Raw genomic sequence first — 16,899 nt, forward strand, 5'->3', positions numbered from 1 at the left:
GATCCAAAGTAGAGCACACCCTACCCATCAGAATACCTCCTAGATCCAAAGGAGCAACCGGAGATTCATTTGAAATTTCCTTCTCTTGACCTCAAATGTTGGGAGTATGCAGCTAGGCTCCTCGATGGTTCCAAAAGATTCCGATAGTGAGCCAGTGCCTAGTCGCTCCCCTCACCCTTGATCATCATACTCAGGAGACCTTGACATCAAGCTTCGAGCAGATCCAAAGTAGAGCACACCCTACCCATCAGACTACCTCCTAGATCCAGAGGAGCAACCATAGATTCATTTGAAATTCCTTCTCTTGACCTCAAATGTTGGGAGTATGCAGCTAGGCTCCTCGATGGTTCCAAAAGACTCCGATAGTGAGCCAGTGCCCAGTTCGCTCCCCTCGCCCTTGATCATCATACTTGGGAGACCTTGACATCATCAACCCCATCGTCCAATCTCCCTTTCTCACTCTTTCTCTCTCTCTCTTGACAGGTTCTTGTGTTGGATTGTCCACATTTCCAGTCTTGGACAAACTCACTTAGTGCTTTATATCATCATACCTTCATCACAGTTTTATACATATATGTAGGTTTCTTTCTTTATATTATTTTTGGCATTTTGTAGGAGTTGTGTTTGCACTCCCACATTGTATTCATACTAGTTGTATTCTTCAATCCTTTATCTTTCATTTTCATCATTTTACTTAAATAATTAACATTACTATGAGATGACTTAGGATGTTTGTGAGTGGTTCTGACCTCATTGGATTTCATAAAAGTGACATTCTCCTTTATCTTTCATTTTCATCATTTTACTTAAATTTTTAACATTACCATGAGATGAATCAGGATGTTTGTGAGTGGCTCTGACCTCATTGGATTTCATAAAAGTGGCATTCTCTTTTATCTTTCATTTTCATCATTTTACTTAAATTTTTAACATTACCATGAGATGACTCAGGATGTTTGTGAGTGGTTCTGACCTCATTGGATTTCATATGGAGAAAGTAGAATTTTATATCTCACTCAAATTCCAGCAGACTTATCAGATTTCTAGGATTTCAGGATTGGGGAGATTGCAATGTTTCCATTGGATTTTGTCAAGTACTAGGCTATGGAACTTGTATTTAATCAAGAGCACCAAGCCCTCTATGTACCTTGATGTTAGTGAGATTGGTTGTTGAACTCCTCTATCGTGACCCTACTAAAAATGTACCTATCACTCAAACAAAATCTTGACTTGACATGCTACATTTTTTCTATCTTATGTTAATGCTTAGAGGGTGAAATTAATGACAAAGATCCCAAGATAGACAATGATTTTGATGATATGTAGGTATTCGTTGTAGAATGATTTTTTGGATGCTAGAGGCCATTTAGAGCCTATTTGTTGATGCATTTTCAGTTCAAAGATGGATTGCACTCGATGGTATTTTGGTTATGTGCACCCTTACATGTTATATAAATGAGAACTTGTAACTTGTGGACATGTGGTTGATGAAGATTATAAGTCCTAGATGATTAATGTTATATGGTTTAATCCATGTTCTTATGCGTTTTATATCTATTTCATCATTCTACATGCTTTTGTTGACATATATGCATCAAAATATATAAAAATTCGATCGCGATTCGCTCCCGACCTGAGAACTTTTGAAAATGTCGCTCCCTGCTTCCGCTTCCCACTTTCGCTCCCGCTCTGAAGCAATCTTGTTCAAGTCTTTATGGTTGGTTTGTTGCACCTTTTCTTCAAATATAGAATCCATATTGTGAAGGGTCAACAATTGCAATGTTCCCAAGAAATTAATTGTCCAAGAGACTAAATAGCCTATCAATCCTCGTAGGCTATAGTCATTGATAAAGGGGAAAATCCCCAAAATACCCAATGTCTAGGCAAGTTTTGGGGTAGTTGGGCAAAGAAACCCAAAGTTGGGGTTTGGAGCAGTGTTGAAAATATCGGTATCGGCAAAATATCGGCGAGGGTCCAGAAAATATCTTATCGGCAATATCGGCAAATATCGGCAAGCATAAAAAATAATTTTTTCAAAATTTTAAATATAGTCGATATTTTGCCGATATTTTCAAAATATCGCGATATTTTGCCGATATTTTCCGATATTTGCCAATATTTTGAAAATATCGCGATATTTTCAAAACAGAAAATATCGCGATATTTTCTCGGCGATATATCGTTTTGCCGAAAATATCGCGATATTTCTGAATATCGCCGATATATCGCCGATATTATCAACAGTGGTTTGGAGTGTATTTTACTCAATCAATTAAGAGGAGAAACCAGTGTTGCACACATCGCGATAAAATCGCGATTAAATCGTAAAATCGCGATTTTTTAAAATCGCCGATTCAAAGCGCGATTTTTATCGAAAAAATCGCCTCTTTTTTTTTATAGCGATTTTTATCGAAAAAATCGCGATTTTTTGAAAAAATCGCGATTTTTTCGATAAAATCGCGATTTTTTCGCTTAAAATCGCGAGGGCGCGCGGCAGCGGGGTTTTATATGGAAAAAACGAATTTTTTTTTATTCATTCAGCAGTCCGCCGCGGAGGAGAAGGAGAAGAAGTGAGGGAGAGGGTTGCCGTCGGTTGTGGGAGCGAATCGAAGCGATTTTAGGAGGAATCCAAGCCAAGATCGCCAATTTGTCCATAAACCAGGTATGTAGATTAATTTTTTTTTGTTTTGGTTCTATAAAAACTTTGTTTTTCATTGTTTTTAAAGAATTTTTGGAAAATTTTCATTGATTTGGGATGGGTTATTTGTTATGACTATGAGAACCAATTTTTGATTTTTATTTTCTCATTTTCTTTAAACATTGTTTATTTTTTTTTATTTTTCATTGTTTTTTGGCATTTGGTTGGGTAACTTGGGTTTAGAAATTGGGATTTTGGAAATAATTAGCTTGTAATTTTGCAAATGCTAAATTGTAATTTGTATTTACTATTATCATTTATGTAATCCTAAATTCCTATTTCCTAATCCTTATTTTTCCATAGGTTTGCAAATTCAAAATTCAAAAACAAACATGCCAAGGAAATTGGATCCTTTCTGGGAATATGGTGACCCTAAAACTCCGAATGATAGACAAAACTTGTATTGCAAGTTGTGTGGAAAGGAAATATTCGGGGGGGTGTACAGGTTGAAGTTCCACCTTGCACAAATCCCTGGACGTGATGTGGGGCCCTGTCTAAAGACAAACGCTGAAATTATCCAAAAAGCCATGAGAGCATTGGGAGAATTAGAGCACACTAGAGACGCCAAAGAAGAACTCAAAAGGCAACTAAAAAGGTCAGTTGAAGGAAGTGGGCCAAGTGGCACAGGTTCTACTGCAGCGTCAGTCAATCCGGTAGCTGCATCATCATATTTTGTTCCTCGAACCACACCTGGTTCACAACCAACTATTGGTTCAATGCTAAAAAGAACTGAAAAAGAAAACGCTGACAAGTTGATGACAAAATTTCTCCTCTGGAGTGATATTCCTTTCAGCATTATAAGGAATAATCCATTTTTCCAACCTACTCTTGATGCTGTTGCCAGTGTTGGCCCGGGGTACAAACTCCCTTCTCTTCATGATTTCAGAGGCCGGCTTCTTCAAGATGAAAAGCGTGACTGCACCCAAAGATTGGAGGATTTTAGGGCATCATGGGCACAAACAGGATGCACTGTTATGTCAGATGGTTGGACTGACCAAAAGGGGAGAACCCTTATAAACTTCTTGGTTAGTTGTCCCTTGGGGACTATGTTTATCAAATCTGTTGATGCAACTCATCAAATGAAAGATGCAAAAACTTTATGTGATTTGCTGGATGTGTTTATTTTGGAGGTGGGTGCAGAAAATGTTGTCCAAGTCATAACGGACAATGCTGCAAATTATGTTGCTGTTGGTAGAATGCTTATGGACAGGCATCCTACTTTATTTTGGACACCTTGTGCTGCCCATTGTATTGATTTGATGTTAGAGGACATTGGGAAAATTCCCTTTGTCAAAGAGGTTGTTGACTCATCAAAAAACATCACAAAATTTATTTACAATCACACATCTGTGCTTAGCTTGATGAGAAAATGCACCAACAACAAAGAGTTGGTGCGCCCCGCCATTACACGGTTTGCGACGAGTTTCATATCTCTTCAATCCCTCTTGAATTCTATGTGGGATTTGAAGAGAATGTTTCTTTCAGAGGAGTGGCGTGCTTCGTCAATGAGCCGCAAACCAGAAGGAGAGGCCGTCTGCAGACTAGTTTCATACCAGGAGGACTTCTGGGCGGGAGTGCAGGAGGTGTGCGCTGTTACAGAACCTTTGGTAAAGGTTCTTCGGTTGGTTGATGGTGAGAAGCCCGCAATGGGCTATTTGTATGAAGCCATGGATAGGGCCAAAGAAGCCATTCGGTCCTACTATGATGACAAGGGAGATGATGGGTTCCAGAGACAACTCCTTCTATGGAACGTCATTGATGAGCGATGGAACAACACACTCCATCGTCCCATTCATGCTGCTGGCCTTTTCCTGAACCCTGCATTTTCTTATGCATGTGGGTTTAATTTTGATGTTGAGGTCGTGGAAGGATTATTAACCTGTGTCCAGAAGATGGTGAGAACTTCAGAAGAACGTATGGAGGTCTCTAGACAAATTGAGCAATATAAGTTGTCAGCTGGCACATTTGGCTTTGAGATGGCTGTCATTGATAGGACGGTTAAAATGCCAGGTATTTTTTAGTTTGTAGTATGTACTTTGTAACTTTGTTTCAAATTTCATTGTTTCTTCAAATTCCATTTTTTTCTTATGTTTATTTAAAATTTTCTTTGTAATTTTGTTGTAGACGCATGGTGGAAGATGTATGGTGGCAGAGTACCCCTTTTGCAAAATCTTGCCGTGCGGATCCTCAGCCAAACATGCAGCTCCTCGGGATGTGAGCGCAATTGGAGTGTATTTGAAAAAATACACAACAAGAAACGCAATAGGTTAACACTTAAACATTTAAAATATTGCAAATTTCCAAATAAATTTTTGAATTCATTAAAGTTTTAAACAATATTTTTTTTATAATATTAATTATTAATTTATTATTTCATGAACTTTGTACAGGTTGGAGTCCCATAGACTTAATGACATGGTCTATGTCTACTACAATCTTCGATTGTGGGTGAAACAACTAGAGAAGACACCTGATACGGAAGCCATCTCATTGGATGGGATTAACACCACTGCTGAATGGAGGGTTGAGACCGAGAGGCCTCTCATGGATCCCACTGAGGATTGGTTAGTGCAGGATGAGGGGGAGGAGGAGGGGGAGGAGGAGGAGGAGGAGGAGCAGGAGCAGGAGCAGGAGGAGGAGGTGACACCGCCTACCCGGGCTACCACTACCAGAGGACGTGGTCTCCGTCCACCTCGGCCTCCTGTAGCTGCTACTACTAGTTCTTCAGCTTCTAGAGCACGTCAGACTCCACTGCCATTTCCACCACCACAGGCACCAGCTTCTACATCTAGAGGGAAAGAGAAAGTTGTGCCATTTTCTCGCAAGAGGGGCAGAGGAAATCAATAGGATTAGACTTTCATTTTATTGTATATGACATTATGACATGATGAGATACATTATCATATTTTTTGTTGATATTTTGAGGCTGAGTTGGACTTGGGACTCAGGACTTACTATTCAGGACATGATTCAATGTTATGTGTGATTTTAGCGCTAGAAATGATATTGAACATCTTATATATTAGTTTTTTTATCATATTTATGTGTCAATGTATTTATTTTATGTTGTAGATGGTTTAGATATTAAAAAAATTGAAAAAAATTGGAAAAAAATGAATATTTTTGTGCCAAACGATTTTTTCCCGCTTTTTTCCGATTTTTTCCCGATTTTAACGATTTTTTCCGCTTTTTTCCCGGCGCCGATTAAATCCCGATCGCGATGTGTGCAACATTGGGAGAAACCCCTCTAGGAAATCTATAAATACAAGAGGGATGAACTCAAATGGATCATCATTGGATTGGATCAATTATCTCTGATTTTCTTTGAGCCTAAGGCTCTGAGGGTTTTAAGACCTCTTCTCTCCTATCAATTTTTGTGGTGAAAGATTCCACCCTAGTTGATAAACTCTTTTCCTTTTTTTTCTTTCTATTTTCTACTTGTTCTGGCATAGCATTGTTGAAGGAAGTTTCTGGTCTGAGGAGCTTCATCAAGGCATGTTCATATTTGGTAAGATAGTCTGAGTATTTTTCTAGACCATGCAATGTTGATATGAAGGTCAAACGAAATCTTGAACAAACTCAACTGAGGCACGTGAGTTTGCTTTGTGATCATTTCTAAGGTAAATCAAACATAGTGGGGTCAAGAGAGGGACAAATTCAGGGTTCCTGTAGCTGACCAAAATTATTGAAGTGTTGTTGCCATAATACAGACCCCTATAGTGACGTGGTTGGTGATCCAAGCTCACTAAGGTGGAATGACTTCCTTAGTGATTGATTGTGTGGAATCCTGTAACAAACAATAGTGTGTGAGACTGTGCGTGAAATGATTTCGAAATCCTATAATAGTGAAAATGTGTGTGATAGTTTATGGGCCAGTATTACAGAGCTGAAGTACAGATCTTGTACAAAGGAAGTGTGTGAGACTATTGAGGAAGATTGAAGCAGATATATGAGACCGAATCTGAAGCAAAGTCAGATGGATAACCTCTCTGTGTGTGAATAGGAGTCTGAACTATTATTGAGTCAACGTTTGAGCATATGAATATTAGTACATACTGCTAATTCACATACTGATACGTAACCAAGGTTGTAACAGGATCCTCAAAGGTTAAGCCATGGAAGTGAGGAAGGGAAATAGGGATTATATTATTCATTCTAACCTCTCCATTAGTCTCTCTGATATGGAAAACCTCCTCATTCCTATTTTCAGTAATGGTTTGGGTTTAATAAAGTCGTGTGTACATTTCAGAAAATAAAATTATTATTGTGAGTTTTTAAAATACTGATTCACCCCACCTCTCAGTAATTTTCCCAACAATTGGTATCAGAGCAGGTCCTTCAAAAGAAGCTTGATCGCTTGAAGGAAGATCTCCCAAGATGAGCAATCAAGATAGAACGACATCTATCAGACCACCACTCTTCAACATAAATAATTTAATATATTGGAAGACAAGAACCAAATCCTATCTTCAGTCCCTTGGAGCATATGATTGAGCAATAATGGAATTTCTTTCTTCAAATTCGCGTAAATAAAGGAAGGGTTTATGTTCATTTGCATATATGTACGCAGGTTGGTCTCGGTGAAGTCGCGTAGACACGCGGGTTTGTTTCTTCAAAGTCACCTTGGCTTCCCATGGGAAGTCCTAAGTATGTGAATAGCTGTGTCTTCATAATGGGAAACCAACATGAGTTATTTACTTCATTTAGAAGCCGACTTGAAGAGGAGGACTTGTGCTTGTTGTTGGAGGGCTTCTAGACACTTTTATAGACATTCTTCATACATGACATTGACTCTATATGACTTACATGAAAAATTCTAAAGGCTCACAGTGGGAGCCATCTAAAATAAAACCTCTTGCTCATGAAACCCATGAAGCAAGGCATTACAATAATAATTTTATTTTCTTATTTTCATCATTTACAAAAATCATAATTACATGTCATTATGAAGACTGAAACTAGTTACAGTTTTCAACACACCCTCTTAACTAGGGGGGTATTCATAATGGTACTTGGTCATTCTCAATCTGAAGAGTTTCTCATAAGAAGAGTCGGATTGGTAACCCATCTGTATAACATCATATCAACCAGCATTTTCACATAGCAAGGCCTTGAGTAAGAGCTCTATCCACATGATTAGAGCACAATGTTGGCAAGACCAATGATTCATAGACAACATAATCCCTGTTTCACAAGGTACATATTCCACCCGGGTGTTCACAGAGTATGACCTACTTTGGACAATTCTTATCTTGGGTAGCCAATCCTCAAAGAATATCAGTCCACTACAACTACTCTTATCTTGGATGCCCTATATCATCCTCAAAGAGCATTGGATGCCAGATGTTTACCCAATCCTCCATTCTGCTTTCCCAGGTGAAGACTAGAATGATGTGTCTATCTCTCCCTCTCAATTAGGGAGGACATATCAATTCCAACAACGGAATGTACTCATTCCTACAGAAGGAATGTACCTAAGCTCCCTCTTGGCTTAGGAATTTCCAAGTTTCTTCCAAGTAAGAAACTTGTTTTCAGGCTCCCTCTTAATTAGGAACCTACAACAGCTCCTCAAACAACTACTTGAAGAGCTCCTTCCTTTGATGTCATGAATTTCTTTGTCAAGGAGTCTTCATCTTTTGTGGCTTCTTCATAGGGCATAGACCATCCATCGCTTTCATCCATGGGTTAGTCGTGTCATTATTCCTTTCATCAGAAAGTGATCCATTAGTCTTCATCTAGCCTTGCTTCATGTCATGCTGCCTTCTTCATGCCATATTTTCTGGAAGGATCTTACATTCTTCTTGGAAGACATCTACAGTTCTTCCCTTGGCAGACTTGCATAAACCCATCCAAATATTTGTTCAAAAATAAGAAATGAACACATCAATCAAAATTACCTTTGTGATGGTCTTTCATCATGACATCTTCTAGTGTGCATCAACATCCTGCATATATGTTGACATATTTCCCATAGATATCCATTGTCAAGGGTCTCCATCTTTTCCAGACTTTCATTAGAGTCTTCATATCTTTCCGGGAGATTTCCTAGTCAAATCTTCTTGGTCTTTTGGATGTCAATTGCCTTTACCATGGTTGCATATCTCACGATCTCTTCCTTCCTTTATTCACACATTTCATTTCATTCCCAGGAGCTTCCAATAAGAGTTTCTCAATTGTAGTCAACCACCTCATACTTCATATGAGGACATATCATGTTGATTGCATCTAGTGTGACTCATGCCTTTCGGCTTCCTTTCATAGGAGGAAATTCATTTCCTTTAATCATGCTTCTCAAGATTGAGTAGTGATCCATGTTACCTGCAACCATACAACATGACATTATAATATTGAATACAAGCATACGTACGTATTTACCTTTAGTTCATCTAGGCTTCTTTCAGCAGCTTCCTCAATTGAAAAGAGCTTCAACCACTTGATCATACCATCTTCCTATGAATTCCACAAGTTGGAGTTCCTAATGAAACACTTGCTTCTTTTCTAGATCTTAGAATCTTCCGATGAAGATTTCATCAGAGAATCTTGAGAATCTTTCATATCCCTTATCCAACAGATGTTACCTTTTGATGCATGATGAGCCTTGTCCTGGATGACTTCTTCCTTTCCTTAAGTTTCCAATGAGGTTCCCAAGAGCTATGTCCTTCATATTTGACTGCCATAGATTTTTGTTGCAGTTGTCCTTCATGTTTCCCTATGGTGATGTCACGCGCTCTTGCTTCTAATGCTTTTCCTTTTTCAGTTTCCTCCACTTCTTTGGTGAAATGGACTTCTTCTCTTTCTTCCTTGTTATTGCCCTTCTTAGGACAATCTTTCCTGTAATGCTCATAGCATCGTGTCTTAGCTATGTTCTTTCCTCCTTTTGACAAATGTTTGAATACTTTTTACCCTCAACCTGTCTTCTCCTATCTTGGATAGAGATCATACATTGTTGAATGGGATAGCTTTCTTATCCTTATAGACATTTGTTACCTTGTTCATCAGTTAGTGTATTTAGAACAATGAGGATTATCTTTCCCAGATCTTGCAGTTGAGACCTTATGAAGATAACCCTTTATCTTTTGATACCTTCAATTTGTGTAGATTAGATCCAAGTGATATGACCTTTCTTATTGCAATCTTCAGAGAATAGTTCTTCTAGCTTATCCTATATATCTCTTTGATATCTCCAATGATGCTATATGAGGGGACCTTTGACTGATTTCATAAGAATCCCGTGAGCCTTTTGATCCCATTCCATATATTTAGATAATGCTTGACCTTCGAATGGTGTGGAGACTTTTCTATTGAAATGACTTCACTTTCTTCGAGGGCTATGTTTATCCTCCTTTTCTATGCAAGAAAGTTCGATGACCCAACCAACTTATGGATCTCCTTGCAAAATGAAGTCATTTTACTAGATTAGATTATAGAATAAAAGATACTTACTTGACAAGTGAAGATGAAATCTTCAACTTGATCCCTTTGATGGTGGTTGATGAAGATGTATTAGTGCCCTTTTTGAATGATACTTCTTCCAAATGAACTCCCTTCTTCAATAAAACGAGATTGCCCCTTTTTATGATGACAACGCCTTTGATCTAGCTCTCCTTTGATGATGCTGATTTGATGAGGATCTCTTGATGCTTCCTCGGATGATCTTCTTTAAGGATAAGGAGGAGATCATTGCTTCAATGAGGGGAGACTGCCTTGGAACCTTTTGAAGATGATGGCAATGTCGTTTGGCCTTCAAGATACTTTGACTTCCTCGGTGGTGAATGAGTGCAGATTAGAAATGCTTCTAAAGTTTTGACTTTTTCCAAGATGATGTGATCTTTGTTCTTGAAGTGCTTCTCTTGAATGTCTATGCTTTGGGCTACCTTGCTTTGTAGATCTCTTCAACTTGATGAGGGTCTTTGTGGTCTTTTGACGGTGACTGGAGGATCCAACACTTTTGCTAGTGTAGGACTTCTAGTTGCCTTGATTTGTTTGACGATCCCAGGACTTCCTTTTAAAGTAGACTTTCTTTTTCAATGTAGATCCCGACTTCACTTTGATATCCTTCAACTTTCTTTGATGCCTTCCTTGAAACTTGATCCTTGAGTGTCTCCTTGATTAGATGCCCTTTTATTGTTTTTGACACCTTAGCTCTGATACCATGTTGAGAAATCTAGGGCATTATCATTAGGTGATTTCTCTTCCATTAGTAACTGCTTGTGAATAATTTTTGCTTCTTTAAATTAGAACCTTCTTGTTCTTAGATTATTAGTGTTCTTCTTCATCAAATAGTAACCAATGCATGAACATAAAATAGACAAGAGACACAGAATGTAGGCTATCAACCAGGGCCAAAACCTTTCACTCATTGAGAGGAAAACCCGCACAAATTCTTCTTATAGACATTCCAATTGACAAATACCAAGACCTTGACCTATTAGCCACTCAAGACCAAGACACTAGTTCTCTGTCTTTTGCTCTTCTTCTTTACTCCTCTCCCTCTTCGATCGAGACACTGTCACCACTGAGATTATCAATGTCTTTATATCGAGATCTCCTTTATTGTGAAACCTTCTTGCTATCATGAGACCTTACTTCTATGATGACATAGATATAGCACCGAACCACTGTGATACATCACTGAATAGTAACTCCTTCATAGTACTAAAATAGTACTGAATTGTGACTACTATATAGCACTGAAGTAAAATATGTATATATGTATATTTGTAGCACCGAGACCTTCTTTCAAAGATCCGAAATTTTGTTAGCCCAGAAAAGACTCTTGCTGTCCCTTCCTTACCTATCTGAATTCCTTTCATAACTTGACATTCGAACTTGTCACTTCTTCGCTGTCACTTTGATTTGAATCTAAGAGGGGTCTGAATTCCCTTTCCTCTCACTAAACTGTAGCCTTCACCGAAATGGTTATCTGAATCAGAGGTGATCTGAGCTTCTTCGATGCCACTGTTCACTGAAATCTCAGAGACATCCGGAGTTCTGGACTGTCATAATGCGAGGACCCTTCACTCCTATTTATAGTTGTTGATCCATATAAATAAGCCGACATGAGTATGTGAATAGGTGTGTCTTCAAAATGGAAAGTCGACGTGAGTTATTTACTTCATTTGGAGACCGACTTGAAGAGGAGGACTTGTGCTTGTCATTGGAGGGCATCTAGACACTTTTATAGACATTCTTCATACATGACATTGACTCTATATGACTTACATGACAAATCCTAAATGCTCACAATGGGAGCCATCTAAAGTAAAACCTCTTGCTCATGAAACACATGAAGCGAGGCATTACAATAATAACTTCATTTTATTTTTTCATCATTTACAAAAATCATAATTACATGTCATTATGAAGACCGAACCTAGTTGCACTTTTCAATGACTGTGAGTGATGATTTTATTATTGAATGAACAAATGAGTTTTATTGGAAACCCTAGATACATAAAAATTACCCTAGGACGCTACAACAACTCATGCTTTAAATTTGACACTGTCTTATTAGTTTGACAATCACCATTCTCATCTTTTGGTAAGTTTTTACATTACCTTTATTCTTCATCATAGTTTTCAAATAGGTGAGCAACCACCAGAAATATGTCACATGCATCTTATCTATTTAGGCATTTTGCAAGCTACACACCAATATGTAACATTTGAAGCTATAAGTGACAATACCTGCTTTGTCTTGGCCAGCTACCTCAATATCTTAACAAGGTCCTCCATGTGAATATTAACTTATTCACATGCTTATTCATTCAAATAGCATGAATAACAAAGCAGAATATATATTATCGGGATCAATCTGAAAATACTTTGTATGTGCAAACTGTCTTGATCTCTCAATAGTGGTGTTGTCAAGTGAACATTGAAATCTTCAACAAATGCAGTATTCACCAATATCATGTAGACTTGATGCTACAAAACTCAGGGAGCTTTGCTATGCTCTCCAACAATGGCACTAAAAATGTTTAGCACTTGAAATTGTCCTTGGGATTACAATACTAGTTGGTTGCACAAATGTGATTCTCTCTCATTAGACATGTGTTCGATATCTCATTTTTATATTGAATAATCACTCCACTCTCTCTCTCTCTCTTTGTGCAACTTTGAATTGTTTTTGTGCGTAATTTGATACGATATTCTATATTTACTTAATTCCATTTCCAAGTATCATGAAAATTACAAAACAAGATTAAGAGTGATGTATGATTGACGCATTTAATTAAAAGTCAAAGTCACATCAACTATTTTGTTATTCTATGCCAGAGAAGTCCTAGTTTGTTTTATTTTTTAATCGATGTTAGATGAGTTTTCATTCATTTTTCAAAGTTAAAGCCACGACCATGAAAAACATTGAGAGGACCTATCTGTTAATTTTAGGTATGTTCTATGCTTAGAGCAATTTATTTCAATTTTTACAGTTAGCTCAATATATTTTCCAGATTAGCAATCACATTAGCATTAAAGTAAATTGCAGATAGAATATAAGCATAGATCGTAGAAGACAAGCCAAGACAAGAGGACACAAGATTGGGCACTAGCTAGGGACAAACCCCAATGTGGGGAAACCCTTGATCAATTCTTCCTATATGTTCTTCAATAGTTCAGCAAAGAGAGAGATAGTACATCTGCGACAGAAGTCAACTCTTTGACTTATCTAAATAAGAGCATAGATCATCTCTAAGAAGATAATACATGAGATAGTTGAACTCAGTTGAAGACACGCTGCTTCAACTGATTCTCCAAGGTGACTCCTTCACCTATCATTGTGTTGCACCTCACCGTGCTGCACCATGCTGCACCCGTCATCACTATGTTGCATCTCATCATGCTTCATCAATCATGACTGTACCCATCACTGTATTGCATCAAGTGCCATTGCTGCACCATGTTGCCATATTGTCCTATGTGCTTTCTGCACCTTGCTTGCTTGCTGTCCCTTGCTTGCTTGTTGTCTCTTGCATGTTTGTTGTCCCTTGCTTGCTTGTTGTCCCTTGCATGCTTGTTGTCCCTTGTTGTACCATATGCTGCACCATGACCCATTGTTGTCACATTGTTGTACCATTGTACCATCGCTGTCCCATTGTGCAACAACAGTGTTTAGACATGGCTGCTAGATTTCCATTGTAGTGACTTAGGGCAGAATACAAGTAGCATATAGAAGGTAGCATATGCATCCTTCTAGACTGCAACCATAGTGTTAAGGACAGCGTTAGTTCCTATCATTAGGCCAGCATATATATCTTATTGTAGTGGATATTATGACAGTGGATTAAGGTCTCCTCATGACAGCGTATTTGTGGTATAGAAGACAACAGCTAGGGCTCATTTGAGGCTTCCTTTAACAGCGTATGGAAGCCTCCTTGCTGTGTTGAGGAGCCCTCTTTAAGGATAGAGAAAGAGTCTCTATCTATGGTGACAAGACGTGTGGCTAAGGAATGAAGACTTGCGGCTAGGGCTTGATAGAACATGCGGCTAGGGCAGAATAGGACTGCGTATTAGGGCAGCGAGTATAGGCCTTAGATCTCCCTGCTTGGACTGCGGCTAGGCATCCTTTAGACAGCGTATGAGGGCAGGTTAGGGCAGCGAATGGGAACCTCCTTACTGCTGTTAGGGTATCCCTTTTGCTGCGTCTAAGGGCTGTCTCAAACCCTTCCAGAACAGTGTATAGATTAGGGCATGATAGGACTGCGTTAGGGCTGAATTAGATCAGCCTTTAGGTCTGCGTTAGGGCTGCCTTCCATCTGTGTCTAGGGCTGCCTTCCATCTGCGTCTAGGGCTGCCTCTTTTCCTCTTCCACTCCTAGATTTCTCTTCCACTAAAACCCAAGACAAGTGGAGAGAGAAATCAAGATAGAAGTGTGTGTGAGAAATGATTCTCAAGTCATCTCCTTTTATACTAAAACTTTGAACACATGTGGGGTTTATTTGGTTGCTGGCCAACCTTGACGAATTGTCTTATAACACAAATAAATTCATAACTCCATGAATACTTATCGGAATCGGATGATCTTTAGATCAATCCTATACCTCTCAATGAGAGGGATCCAAGAAAAATATCAGCTGCCATAAATAAGATGACCCATATGGAGTTTGGCCCTAGTTGCCAATTTTAACACTATCTTATATTTTGCACTAAGATTGAGCATCATGAGCACTTACTGCATGCCAAGGAGGTCAATTACCAAGGCTTTGGCTCATAGAAACATTGTTTGCATGTAAGGGAAGAGGGAGAAGAATAAAATGGTAATTGTACTAGAGATAATGGTTAGTGGAGTGACCAGGAACAACAAGAAGACTTGCATTACCAAAGATGACAATGAATGTTATCATCAAATTCTTAGGTGAAATTTTGAGACATTTCATATTTTTTAACTTGATTAGCCAACCAAATTTCAATTATTGGAAAAGAAAAGCTCTAATATGAATGGCTCACAAGAACACAAAATATATTAGAAAAATATAATGGTTTTTCGTTATTATAATCCAAGATGTATGGGTGAGCCTATATGATGTACCCATCCACTTGTGTATTCTTGTAGAGAATTACTTTGGGGATTTTTTTTCCAATTCCTTATTAGTAATAATGCACCTTCTATGAGTTGCCATAGATAACCTAATTTTTCTATAAATAACTTTTTGTCTTTGAGGATTACCGTTAGAAAAACAAAATTCTCCCATTGATTGCATCATTTATGTAATTTTTTATTGTAAGGTAGTCTTTTTTAAAGGCAAATTTGGCTTCTTACAAGATCAGATCCTTCGAGTTGGATCTTAGCAAAACTTCTCGAGTTTTCTATAGCTTTGTTGTGCATCTTTAATTTTATAGTTAATTCCTTGTCTAGTGTTAGATATAGTGAGAGAGTCGAATAGAACCTACACAAACCTATATTCTGGAATAAAGAGAAGAACAAACCAGCACTAGTGCAGCGCAACACTTGAAGAAGAGTGCAAACCTAGAGGGAGAGTGAACCCAAGAACAAGTGCACTAGAGATGGCACAAGCACAAGAAATCACAAAAATTGATAGGTGTCCTTAGGCAAATCACATCATTATGAATGAAAAAAGATCACATGATAATGAACTACAAATAAGAGTTATGTATATATACACAACTCAAGAGGTAGGATGCTTGCCAAAAGCGAATCTTACACCATTTTCAGCATCCCCCCTTAAATGGAACAAGGGGCCATAGAGGCTCATTTGGTATTGTTACCCACCAAAATGAGTAACCCCATAGGAGAAAACTTTTCTCCTACATTTGATAGCCAAGCGGTCAACCAGACAATGGGTAGCCCTTGACAACCACTACTAGTTGATGATATGCCATATATCTCTGCCACTTGTGTCAGCCATTTGCTTCTCACCCACCCGACATGAGCACATGAATGAAAGTGGGCTTCCACTCAAAGGGTACTTTTGTCATTTTGCAATTGGGTGTTTATGCTTCTTTGTTTTGGGCATTTAGTATGGATTATGGGGTGATCTGGAAGATTGACAGAGTTTGGCCGTGATTTTGTTCTCTCACCTTAAATGGGGGGTTAATCGTTGATCCTAGTCAAGTGGGACCTCCCTTAATGGCCCTTTGGGTGTAGGAGGGGCACTAATTGGGAAGCCTTGATTGATATGGTGTAGTTCCATCTTCCCCTGTATCATAATTAACACCTTTCATATTACATTACAAGCCCATATCTCACCTCCATTCTTCGTGTTCAACTTGTCATGAGCTCTTTAGGATTTGGCTCCCATATGTCCACATACCTGGATAGGGACTAGAAACTTTGCCCTAGGAGGTTGATGCAGCTAAAAGAAATAGAAAGAGTATATCATGGCCACAATTGTTAGAAAACACTCAGAAATTAACCCAAAGTTTATAAATTTCTTGTAGGAATATCGTCAAACACTTTGTCTACACATAGGTAACTGTTCCAATAAAATTACTCAGAAATCTTGCATACCACTCAGCGAAGCAAATGTTTGATTTTATGAATAACAACACAAGACAAATCTGAAATTGAAATCAACAAACTATAACTAACAAACTCATCGACAAAACTCAGAATTTTGGACAAACTGTCCTTTGAAAAACCCTGGAGGGAAAACCAGTGCAAGAGGGAGATTTTATTATTCTTTAGAAATTTTAATAAAATTAACAACTACTTATCTCAACCAATTTGCAGCCTTTTTTCT

General features: G+C 38.3%; 1 protein-coding gene across 1 annotated transcript in view; it reads left to right on the forward strand.

Moving 5' to 3' along the window:
- Positions 1–16,899, forward strand: part of LOC149178567 (caffeoylshikimate esterase-like) — a 144,939-nt gene that overhangs the window by 106,574 nt on the left and 21,466 nt on the right. The window lies entirely within an intron of this gene.

This window comes from Pinus tabuliformis, chromosome 4_1 (assembly GCF_031772625.1).
Source record: "Pinus tabuliformis cultivar Carrire ecotype Pingquan chromosome 4_1, CPIR1, whole genome shotgun sequence".
NCBI lineage: Eukaryota > Viridiplantae > Streptophyta > Pinopsida > Pinales > Pinaceae > Pinus > Pinus tabuliformis.